We start from the raw sequence: 12,497 nt of genomic DNA, 5'->3' as shown, positions 1-12,497 counted from the left end.
CACCGATGCCTTTATTTTATTTATTTCCCATCTCAGCCGCCTCCAAGCACCTTTACCCGGTTGCTATAGCACCTCCTGTGCCAGAAATGCCCTCTTTGCCCACAAATCTGCCTGATTTCAGCCCAAAAGAGGCCAGGCAGCTGCAGCCTCTGCCCATCCCGTGGGCACGACAGCCTTTTGGGGGACAGCTTTGTAGCTCCGGTGCCATCACTCTTCTTTCCCTGGTCCCTATTTCTAGCTGAATAGGTTCTCGCTGGAAAGGAAAAAATAAAACCAACTCCTTATTGCTGGAAACGAAAACCCACACACCTGCCTGGCAAGGCGTTATTTTAAGCTAAATCTATTTTAAGTCAGTGCCGGTCCTGGGGGAAGTGAAGCGGAGTAAGCGTGTTTACATGAGGAACTGGGGAGATTCGTGGCATTAAGCCTTGTCCCGCAGAAAACACCCCGTTTCCAGCCTTTTCTCCTCTCTCCTGTATTTTTGAGCCCCGGTGCCCCACGGCTGCTGCTCCATAGGTGTGGGATACGGGGCTGAGAGCTCTCCCTGCTACATCCCCATGAGCAAACTGGGACCAGCAGGAGAGGCAGTACTGGGTGAGAGCTTTGGGCAGCCAGCGTGGAGCAAGGGAGGGCTCAACCCCGAGCTGCAGCTCTCCCTCTGCCTGTTTTATGCCAGTGTAAATGACCACGTTGGTGCCAGGGAAGAAAGCAGCGCTGATTGCGGCGAGGAGGGAAGCAAGCTTCAAATGGGGTGTTTATTATTAGTTAACACCAGGGCAGGAGGCTACTGCAAAAAAAAAAGAAATGAATAACCAAATCAACAGAAACCTTCCAGATCTTATTTACTTCTTTCTTAGCTCAATTTTCCCCCCAAGGAATGATGTTTCCTTTGTGAGGGTCATTCTCCAGCCCCCCAGGCTCTGCCCCCCAGCTGTTCTGTGGCTGCCCTTTTCCTCCTGTTCCCTGGCCCTGGGATTTACACCAGGACATGAAGACCATCCCGGGGGTGGGTGGGTGATGCAGGGTGTGAGGGGCAGCACCCACACCCCCCATCTGCCACAGCACACCTGGGGAGACAGGGGGGGGCGTGGAGGGATGCAGGGACACATCTGGCAGACGTAGGTCCGCTCAGCCTTAACACATCTGGACAGATGAGCAGGAGACTGACAAAGCTCCTTGGGCAGGTCCCCCATCTGCCACAGCACACCTGGGGAGATGGGGAGGGGGGGCGTGGAGGGATGCAGGGACACATCTGGCAGGCGTGGGTCCGCTCAGCCTTAACACATCTGGACAGATGAGCAGGAGACTGACAAAGCTCCTTGGGCAGGGGCTCTGCAGCATTAACCAGGCAAAAAAAAACCAGTCCTGCCAGGCAAAGCTCAGCTGGGGAAAAAAATAAGCTAACCCCAGGGAACAGAGCAGGGAGGGCTCTGGTCTGGTTCCCTGGTCTGGCTGCGTGATCCTGGAGATGAGCTGGGATGTGCACCCACCTCTTGGAGCACTTTGGTGGTGCTAACGAGGGTGCTATTATAACTGGGTTATAATAACACCCTCGTTAAAAGCTAAAAAGCCACCCAGGTAATAGGGATAAACGGGCAACACACCTTAGGATGGAGTTGCTCCAAGAGGGTAGGAAAATCAGCCAAGCCACTTGGCAAGCAGCCAGGTGGCAACCTAAAGCTGGCAAAGGGCTTAGAACTCGACAGATTTACGGCCCTCTCAAACCCTTTTACGTGATCAGAGCGATGACCACGGGCCGTGTGTTGGGGTGAAGGGGGGACTGCTTGTACCGACCACGGGGCGATGCGCTGGAGCCCAGCTCAGGAGAGAGGAAAAACCAGAGGGGAACCTCTATAGGTGTCTATAGGCTTATAAATGCCAGTGAAAGCACCATGTACACCTATGATGGCATAGCCATGTCTCGGTGTGACTAGAGCCTTAATGGATGCTGTGATCACGGGCAGGACATCACCTCGGTAGGTGCTGTGTGTGTTGCCGTGGCGTGGATTGCGTGGCATCGCGTGTGCCAGCCCGTGTTGGGCACAGGTTGCCCGAGGGTCGGGGCTGGAGTGTCCTGGTGAGCCCATGGAGATGCTTCCACCAGGGTTATCTCCAGGTCACTCCCCAGCGCTTGCTGAAAAGAAAGACATTTTTTTTCCCCTGCCCAGTGACCAGGCTGCACTTCCCAAGCTGTTCGGGTGAAGCCTGCGAGTGAAAACTTCAGCTTATTAATTGAGCTTAGAAAATTAGAAACTGGCCTAAATATAGCCGCCCAATGAGACTGCAAAACGAAAGGAAAACATCCTTCCAAACTGCTTCTCCCGCCCACCCACCCGTGCTGGCAGGCAAAGAAAAGCCAGAAATTCCCATTTAAGCTCCACTTCCCCCGTGCACGAGTGAAGCTTCGGGGACTCGCGCGGGGGGGAGAAATTCAATTAGAAATAAAGCTGTTTGCCAAGAGGTTGGTCCAGTCTGTGATCCTGCAGGTCCCTGGGATGCGGGAGCTTCCTCCTGGATGGGGAAACAGCCGTTTTCCTGCACGGTGTGAGTGTGTGGTGCCCGTCCCCAGGGCTCGAGCAGGGGGCAGCCGGGTCTTGGGGGGATTTAACTGGCTCACATGGAGCCAAATCTCCAGGGAGGAGCCTCAACCACCTCCTCAACAAATCTCCTGTAGGTTCCTACCTGCCTCTCAGTTGGGAGAGGACAATAGGAAAAGGGATGGAGGAAGCAAGGAAGGAAGGAAGGAAGGAATATAAATTCTTCTCTTCCTCCTTGAGGACAGACAGAGCCTGAAGACCTCATTTTTTCAGCACAGAGATCACCAGAGTCCCATTCGGCACATTTCCTTCAGCCTTAGAAAACTCTTTCCTATTTTATATTCTCTATAATTTAACCCAGTTCAAACAAAAGCTCATTTCCCTGCCCCAAGCACAGCAATTCCCCAACACACTCACGCACTCCAGTGGGAGACAGACCTGTGAAGAGCCATCCAGGGGGACAGATCCAGACTTTTTTACCCGTAGGATCACGCTGGAGGGGTCATTCCCCTGCTAGGTCCTACAGGGACACGGGGACATGCACACACACATGCACACATATGTATTGAGGCATCATTTTCCATTTCCTTCCAAAGGACTTTTCCAGAAAGAGGGACTGGCTCCATCAGGGAGCTTTGCTGGACCAGGGACACTGGAGATGGTGATGGTGAAGCATCACTGCTTGTGCCCATAGACAGTCTCAGCAGCTGCCACCTCTTGGGAGGTGACAACACTCTGTCCTGTCATTGTGCACAGGCTTTTCTTCTTGATGCCTCTTGCATGACTCCTGAGCTCACTCCGGTCCCCGCTATGGGGGTATTAACCTGGAGCTACTCCCCAGCATCACTGGAAGGGGATCTGGCCCAGGGAGGGCAGCAGATGTGTCACCATCCCATTGCTGTTCTCTGGTGGTGGGGCTGATGGTGCAGAACCCAACGATGGGTGCCACCAGCACAGCCACCAGCAGGACTGCTCCCTCACCCAGACCTTTGCTCTCTGCCAGCAGCCACGCTGCGCATCCAGCGGACACCCAGCAATGGCAAAGCTGGCAAAGCCACCAGGATGAAGGGCTGCACGGGAGCTCCCGGCGTGACGGCATCTCCCTCCTCCTGGGACACAGGCTGCTATGGCAATGAGGGCTGGATAAATACCAGGCAGCAATTGGCTGTAATTCCCCAGCTGAGGAGAGCAGGGCGGTGGGTTAACGGCAGCCCTCGGGGCCGGATCCTCAGCCACATGATGTAGGAGAGCAGAGAGATTCCCTCTCTTCCCCGTGTTTTCCTCCAGCTCGGCAGCCCCAGGTTGTGCCTTTCCGCACGGGGATGTTCTGCCATGGCCCATTGGAGTTTACGAGCCCATTTGTCTCTTCTGCCTTTCTCCCCTCTTTTAGCTCCCGGGCCCACGAGGGCAAAACCAGGAGCGGGGACGGGCTGAGTGACACCCGGGGGGGGGGGGGGGGGGGGGGTACAAGTGCCGGGGCTGGAGTGAGTCAGCTTCCAGGTGACAGCAATGCTGGAGTGTCTCAATTAGCAGCGGCTCCCAAAGAAGGTGAAATGACTAATGACTAATCTCGCCACGCTATTCCGACCAGTTTTGTTCTCATTTCATTCAGACAAAAAGCCTCTGCTGCCTGCTCCGGCCGGGGAGGAGAGATTGTAAGAAGGGCAATAGCAATCATACGGGCAGCTCCTGGTCCCTCTGAGCTGCCCAAAAGGGAGTTTTTTTGCTGGTGGCTCCATGGGGTGACCCTGAGCACAGGGGAGGGGGGATGGGGGTGGCCGGCGCCGAGCGGGACTTTGGGGTGCAGTGGGACAGGGATGTGGGGCTGACTGGGGCTCAGCCCTGGCTGCTGGGATCCTGCTGGGCTGGGCTGGAGGAGATGCCTGTGGCATGGGAACAATCCCAAGGGAAGCTGGAAGGGGAGGATGAAGCCTGGTTTAGTAGCTGGAGGTGGAAGAGGAGGCGATAACTACGGGATGGAGAGTGGGAAGCCCATGGGGGACCCAACCCAGAGGCAGGAGAAGACACCCCAAAGCAATATTCAAGGAGAGGCTCGACGAGGTCCTGGGCAACCTGGTCTAGTTGGGGGTGTCCCTGCTGACTGTGGGGAGGTCGGACTAGATGATCTTGAAGGTCCCTTCCAACCCAGATGATTCTATGATTCTATGTCTTGCAACACACCATCTGCATCCACCCCAAGCGATGTGTGATTGCTTTGCCCTCAAGAAAGCCTTGTGCCTGGCTCAGAGTGAGGTGCCACCAGCCCAGCTGTGACATGCCACCTCCTCTCAGCCCCTGCACCAGTACCCACCTGCCTTTTCAGCTGCAAAAGGGAAAACTCATTCACGGCAAGGAGGGGAAATTCCTGCCATTGCTTCTCCCTCCTCCCTCATTGTTTCCACAGGGTCTGGCCGGTGTTTGGGAAGTCACCCTGGGATGGCACCCACCATGGTTTCACGTCAGCGTTGGCTCGCCGTGGGGAAAGCCAAACCCCAGCACGGGTGTGAATTTAGACCTTAAATAAGGAGTGGGTTACATTGAGTGAGGCTGTTCGCAGCATCCCACGCAGCTTTTCCTTATTTAGCCCCTTTCTTATTTATCCCACGGGCTCCTCTCCCCATCTCGATTCCGGCACCGCGGAGCAGAGGGGTGAGCTCCAGCCCCACCGAGCAGCTGAGATGGAAAAGTCCCTCCTGGAAATGGAACTGGAGGGAGATGAGCTGGTGGTTTGTTTTCCCAACAGCTTGCTTTCCCCCCGTAACACGTTGCTGTCAGCACCTGGGCACAAGGATGCTGCCGCCTTGAGCCAAAGCACCGAGCCAGGCTGGAGCACAAAGAGCCGTTTTTAGGCTTGGAAGCTGAAAAGATTCATCAAGGTTTTATAGCTTTTTGCTCGGCAGTTACGAAACGGTGACCACAAGCCAAATACCTCTGTCCTTTCCCTTCCTGCAACGCCAATGACTTTGGTGCGGCAGAGAGCAAAAGCTCAGCCTGCCATTTTTCACTGCAAAGACAGAATCCAGCCCGTAATGTTCTCGATGAAGCAAAGTACCAATGACACAGCTGAAAAACATCAGCGGAGCAAAGAGCAGTGAAAACTTCCCTGGGCTTCCAGATGACATGGCTCCATCTCGGACCACGCTATGATTATATTTCACCCAGCTTTTAGTGTGTTGTCTGTGTGTAACGCTCTCTGTGTTATCTGATGCGGGGAAAATGTTGATGTGGAGGGCTCTGGTACAGACACTTGGCTTTTCTCTCCCTCCAGTGCGTGTCGCATTTGTATTCTCCCCCGTGCTGCGACGTTTTCAAAATGTTTTGTTAAGTTAATTTGTATCCGCAGCCACTTGTGAATTTTTCAGATTATTTGATCTGTAACTGAACTAACATGAAGAGTAACTATTGTTCTGCAGGAGCAGACGGTGCCCAAGCGTGTCTTACGTGTTCGACGCGGGACCGTCTTCTATGAGGTCCCCAGGCACCAGCGATGCTGCTGGAAACCAGGCTGGGGGTGGCTCTGGGTGCATCCCTGCCACCTCTCCAACCTCAGCTGCCCCCCTGCAGACCCCAGGCACCCTCACACCCCCAAAAAACCTCACTGGAAGGTATTTGTCTCCATTGCAAATTAGCCCAGATCACAAATTGTGCCTCAAATGAGTTCCTGCAGTGCAGGGAGCTCTTTCATGTGTCTCGTGGACACGTGGAGAAGGGAGGGTTTTCATTTTTCCTCATCAACCTTGGCAGCTTGGTTGTGTTTGGGCAGCGCGGGGGCTGAGGCTGAGGCTGGCATGGGTTCTGGTGGGACGACAGAGTGGAGAACCCCTCTTTAAGGTAGACCAGAAGATGAGTTTCTGTCTCGGGAAGAGCCTGGGATGAGTTTTTAGGAGTGATTTCTCAGCTACTGATGAGACTTGGCCCAGAAAGCTCTGGAAATCCTGGGGGTTTGTTGCTCCCCATGGTTGACCTGCCAAAATCCTCCGGTGACCACTGAAACTGCTGATCTGCCTGGGTTGGAAGCAAGTGGCAATTAGACAGAAAATGGGATGAAATTGCAGACTCGGTTACCCACAGGTACGAACGCGTTCGGCATCTGCCAGAAGTGACATCGGTGACACCACCCTCGGCCCAGGGTCCTGCACCGGCTCCGCTCCCGGAGATGGGGGTTATGGATCTGCACCTGCCCCTTCAACTGGCCACAACCCAGCATTGATTGGGCACTGCACTTGTTCTTTAACTTGTTGTTTTACCAGCTTTAATTTAAGAACGGAATTCAAATGCCGTCAAGGGGGAGATCAATAGCTTTTCTTCACAACCCACCAGTGACCGCGTCTGGGCAAAGCAGCTACAGCTGCTGGAGCAGACTTGCTTTCCCCCCCAGCTTTTAGAGAAATTAAAACACAATGGAAACTAAAACGTGTTGGAAAAGAATCATAGAATCATTTTGGTTGGAAGAGACCTTTAAGATCACCAAGTCCAACTGTTAACCCAGCACTGCCAAGGCCACCACTAAACCATGTCCCTCAGCACCACGTCTGCCCGTCTTTTAGATACCTCCAGGGATGGTGACTCCATCCCTTCCCTGGGCAGCCTCTTCCAAGGCTTGACAACTCTTTCAGTGAAGACATTTTTCCAGATATCCAATCTAAATCTCTCCTGGTGCAACTTGAGGCTGTTTCTTCTCATTCCCTTGCATGTTACTTGGCAGAAGAGAAGTTGGGATCAAAGTTGCCTCCAGCACAACTCCAAGGTGAAGCCCAAACCGTTGACCCCTTCAGGTGATGCCTTTGGGTGTGGGTGTTGGGTTCACAGGATAAAGGATGCTCCAGCCTTCAAAAAGTCTCCCCTAGGCTTTGGAGGACCCACAAAACCTGTCTGCATGGGCCAGATCACACCGCCTGGGTACAACATGATGACAAGATGGCATGAAGATGTGACTATTTCCCACCGCAGGAGCACTGCGGTAGCTTCTCCACACCAACCACCGCCGGGCTCACGAGAAGATGTCATAAGCTTCAGCAGATCCACGGATTGAAAAAAAAAAAAGAACATCCAGCAGTATCTGGGGGCACATCTCCGCAGGCTCCACGTGCACCTGAAAACTCAGCCATTAGTCATGAGGACACCCAGCAATTGCGCATCCCCGCAGTCATTCACGGCTTGATGGCAAGTCATGAGATATTTGGTATTTTCCTCCGAGCAAACAAAAGCAGATGATTAAGGAAGAGGCGCAGCTTGCTCGCTTTCAGGAGGAAGACAGCTTGCAAAATGCAACTCTCAGAGCTTCAATAAAACTCCAGAAAGCAAATAAACAGCCTGGCTGAGAGGATAACGCTCCCGGTTTCCTGGCTTTTAAGCCAAATTTGGGATTCTAGAGGGGGGAAGGATGGGGATTACCTCCTGTAAAACTGGCACCAGTGGAAATGTCATGAGAGCGTGGATGCTGAAGCGCAGAGAAACGTGCGGCGCAGCCCCAGCAGGACCTCTCAGGCTGTGTACACACCAGAAACTTTTAAAACTTCCAGTGGAAAACCATTTCCAAATGGAAAACCAAAAAGAACGCAGCTGAGTTTCACCCTTCTTCTAATTTTTTGTGTGTGTTATTATTTTCATTTCCAAAGCCGTTTTTGCCTCAGGCAACGTGTTTATACAAAATGCCTCATTCTCAAAGAAAGGAAAAAAAAAAACAACCAACCAACAAACCCCAAACCAAGAAAAAACTCTTTGCAGATGGAAAAATACTCTGTCAGAAATTTCCTGGCCGCCTCTCCATTTCATGCCAACACTTCGCGTGCTTTGAAGGGCTATAAATGACTGTACAGCAGCAAATTTGGCCAGTGAGACTTTTAAACCGTGGTACAGCAGCCCTCTATGCAGGATTTAAACCCCCTCCCTCCACTTATTTTACACTTTTCCCTCACAACTATCTCTCAGCTATAAAATATACATGGACCCATCGATTGCTCTAGTGATCAAACCTCTCTGCCTTCCAAAATATACCCTATCCAGAAATGTAAGCATCCTAATTAAAAATATGTTGGAGAGTTGAATTGCAAATGAATCAATTCCTTCCCGAGAGTTGAATTGCAAATGAATCAATTCCTTTCCCCCCAAAAAATAATAAAAAAAAAAAAATAAAAAAATCTCCAGTCAAGCAAGACCAGAATGGGATGGTTAATAATTGATATTTACATTTCTCCCGTGTCTGATCAAAGGATTTGATTGCATGACAAATGAGGAAATTACTGTAAAGTATTATACACCCATTAAGAACAGAGATGCAGCGATAGGGAGCCGGGGAGATGTGGTGGTTGCCACCAAGCTCCACAGCCCTTCGGGAAGGAGTTGGGCCAATGCTGAGAGCGGGTATTTTCCAGATGCGGAAGAAAATCAGCCATCGAACCCTGATTTATAGGAGATGCTGCAGGACATAACGGGAAGGGGTGTCCTGGCCTCTTCCAGGAGGTGAGAAGGTGGGGCTGGACCTCGCAGCCGCATGGGGGGCACCTTGTAGCTCGTCCTATGGGTCCCTATGGGCTCCTAGGAACCCCTGTGGGGTCCTATGGATCCAGATGGGGTCCTATGGATCCAGATGGGCTCCTATGGACTCCTATGGGTCCCTGTGGGCCCCCCTGGAATGCTATGGATCTCTGTGTGTCTCTATGAACTCCTTCGGATCCCTATGGGCTGCTCTGGACCCCCATAGGTCCCTATGGGCCCTGCAGGTCTCTGTGGGCTCCCAAAGATCGCTATGGGACCCTAAAGTTTCCTATGGGTCATATGGGTCCCATGGGCTGCTGTGGATCCCTATGGGACCCTATGGACTCTTATGCTCCTCTGTGCATCTCTAGGGGCTCCCATGGACCCCTACAGGTCTCTGTGGGCTCCCATGGACCACTATGGGACTCTACAGGCTCCTATGGGTCGCATGGGCTGCTATGGGCCCCTATGGGCTCTTATGTTCCTCCTATGGTCCTTATGCATCTCTAGGGGTTCCTACGGACCCCTACAGGTCTAGATGGATCCCTATGGGTCTTGATGGGCTCTTATGGAACCCTGTGGAGTCCTGTGGACCCCTATGGGTCTTGATGGGCTCTTATTGACCCCTATGGAGTCCTATGGACTTCTACGGATCTCTGTGGTCTCCTAAAATTGGAAATTGCCCTTTCTCACAACGGAAAAGGAATTTTTAAATCAGTTTGATGGTTCCCCATCCAATTGCAGCACCTCCCCACGGCAGAGGGGATGCGGTGCTGCCCCACACCCTCCCGGCTGGCGCAGCACCTCCACCCACAGCCCTGATGGCAGCACCGGGAGCCGATGGCGTTTTCCCGGTGTCTCCAGGAAAATGGAGGAGGTTGAACGCCCACAACTGATTTCCGAGGCCGTAGCAACGGACACCTCTCGGCTCAGCAACAGGCGGTCCTCGTCACGCAGGAAAACGGGCAAAACCCGGAATCGATGGCCGTGCCCCGAGGCTGAGCGGCAGAGCAGCTCCTTGCGGACACCAGAAGAGAAATAATAACATTTTTCTGCCGGCTTTTCCCCAGAAGAGTTGAAGCTCGGCGCTGGGCTGACATTTGGTCAGTATTAGGAGGCGCACGAGGGGATCAAGGAAAGTTCACGGAGCAGCAGATGGGGGAGCGGGTGGTTGCCCTCGGAGCAAGAGCCTGGCACACCCAGGAGCTTCAGAAAAGGCAAATTATTAAAATTATTCTAAAAAGGTTTCCTCTGATTCTCTTTTTCTTTTTTTTTTCTCCCCCCTTTTTTTCCCTTCCCCACATTTATTTTGCTTTTTCCTGTTTGAAAGGTGCTTCTGCATCACTTCTCTGGCTTGGGATTCCAAGTCCTCCCGTGAGCGACGAACCGCCGGCCATCGGCCCCGCTCTCCCAAAAACACCCCTTGGGGGCACTTTTTTGCAAGTTTTTGGCTAATTTTTGGCGTTTGGGGATCAGAGGCAAGGGGCATCCCGGGGTATCTGAGGCCCCAAGGAGCAACGGGGGGGTTAGAAATGGGAAGAGCCACGATGGTGGGGTCAAACGATAGGAAAGAGAGAAGGGGAAGTACTGGAAAGGCATCGAGGGTGGGAATTATATTAAATATAGAGAATATATTAAATATGGGGAATATATTAAATGCGGGGAACACATTAAATATGGGGAACACATTAAATACAGGAAGTATATCGAATATGAGGAATACATTGAATATGGGGAATACATTAAAGATGGGAAACATTAAATATGTGAAGTATATCGACAACGAGTAATATATTAATTATTGGGAGACATTGAATATGGGGAATACATTAAAGATGGCAAACATTAAATATGTGAAGTATATCAACAACGAGTAATATATTAATTATTGGGAATATATTAAACATGAAAAACATACCAGATATGAGGAATATATTAAACATGGGGAATATATTGAATATGAGCGAAATCCTGAAGGTGCAAAAGACCAAATACGATGAATTTATTACACGTATGTGTTGAGTACGGGAAATATATTGAATATAGGCAATGTGTTGAATATTGGCAATCCATTAAATATGGAAAATATGTCCAATATAAGCAGCAAATTAAAGGCGATATATTTATTATGGGGAATACGTTGAATATGAGAAATTGACTGTGAAAGGGAAATAGAGGGAATGTCATAAATCCGTGTGAGGTGGAGAAAAGAGGTGGGATGTCCGTAATAATAATATGGAGAGAAATATGTTAAAGATCAGAAATAAATCGATGGCGGCAAATAAACAGAATATTGCAAATGTGCCCCAAATGGGAAATATACTGAAAAAAAGGGGAAATATATTAAACATGAAAAACATATCAGATATGAGGAATATATTAAACGTGGGGAATATATTGAATGTGAGCGAAATCCTGAAGGTGCGAAAGACCAAATATGATTAATTTATTACATGTATGTAATGAGTACAGGAAATATATTGAATATAGGTAATGTATTGAATATAGGTAATGTATAACAAGACATTGAATTTAGATAATATATTGAATATAGGGAAATATATTGAATATAGGTAACGTATTGAATATAGGTAATGTATATCAATATATTGAATTTAGATAATATATTGAATATAGGGAAATATATTGAATATAGGTAACGTATTGAATATAGGTAATGTATATCAATATATTGAATTTAGATAATATATTGAATATAGGTAATGTAATGTCAATCCATTGAATATGGAAAATACGTCCATTATAAGCAGCAAATTAAAGGTGATATATTCATTATGGAGAATACGCTGAATATGAGAAATTCACTGGGAAACAGAGGGAATGTCATTAATCCGCGTGGAGAAAATGGAATGTCCGTAATAATAATACGGAGAGAAATACGTTAAATATCAGAAATAAATCCAAATAAACAGAATATTGCAAACGTGCCCCCAAAATAGGAAATATACTGAAAAAAAAAGGGGAAATTTATTGAAATAGCGGCTGCGGCTTGGGAAGGGGGACCCCAGGGCCCCGCGTGCCTCGTGGCCCCGCGCCCACGTGCGCCGCACCCACCCGCGCGGGGCCTTTAAGGCGCGGCCACGCCCCTCAGGCGCGCGCCTCGCCTCCGCGGTGACGTCAGCCGCCCCCCCCTCCCTCCCCTCCCGGCCGGGGCGGAGGAGGGAGGGGGAGGAGGAGGAGGCGGAGGAGGAGGAGGAGGGAAGGGAAAGGGAGGGGGGGTGTGGCCCGCCCCGCGGTGACGTCAGGCGGCGGCGGCTCGGGGAATGACATCACCTGTGCGAGTGGCCGGCGGCGGGCGGGAGCTCGCGCCGCAGTGTCCCCGCGCCGCGGCCCCAGCGCAGCCGCCGGGCGGAGGCGGAGGGAGGAGGAGGAGAAGGAGGCGGAGGAGGAGGAGGGCGGCCGCGGCCCTTCCGCGCCCCTCCGCCGGCCAGCATGGGAGCGGGCGGCCGCGCCGGCAGGTAC

At 51.2% G+C, this 12,497-nt stretch overlaps 1 protein-coding gene across 18 annotated transcripts in view; it reads left to right on the top strand.

Annotated features, from left to right (window-relative positions):
• The first annotated feature begins 12,331 nt into the window (after positions 1-12,331).
• PTPRS (protein tyrosine phosphatase, receptor type, S) overlaps positions 12,332-12,497 on the top strand; it is a 219,816-nt gene continuing 219,650 nt past the window's right edge. For 7 of the 18 annotated variants that reach the window (XM_014952827.1, XM_014952825.1, XM_014952830.1 and 4 more), the window contains exon 1: positions 12,333-12,493. The gene's annotated coding sequence lies outside the window, so the exon portion shown is untranslated. Of the gene's footprint in view, positions 12,494-12,497 lie in introns of all 18 variants that reach the window. The other 11 variants (XM_014952835.1, XM_014952834.1, XM_014952833.1 and 8 more) reach the window with 5 other exon arrangements.

The sequence above is a fragment of the Calidris pugnax genome, unplaced genomic scaffold (genome assembly GCF_001431845.1).
Source record: "Calidris pugnax isolate Ruff unplaced genomic scaffold, ASM143184v1 scaffold199, whole genome shotgun sequence".
Taxonomy (NCBI): Eukaryota; Metazoa; Chordata; class Aves; order Charadriiformes; family Scolopacidae; genus Calidris; species Calidris pugnax.
This window is presented reverse-complemented; position numbering and strand designations above follow the sequence as displayed.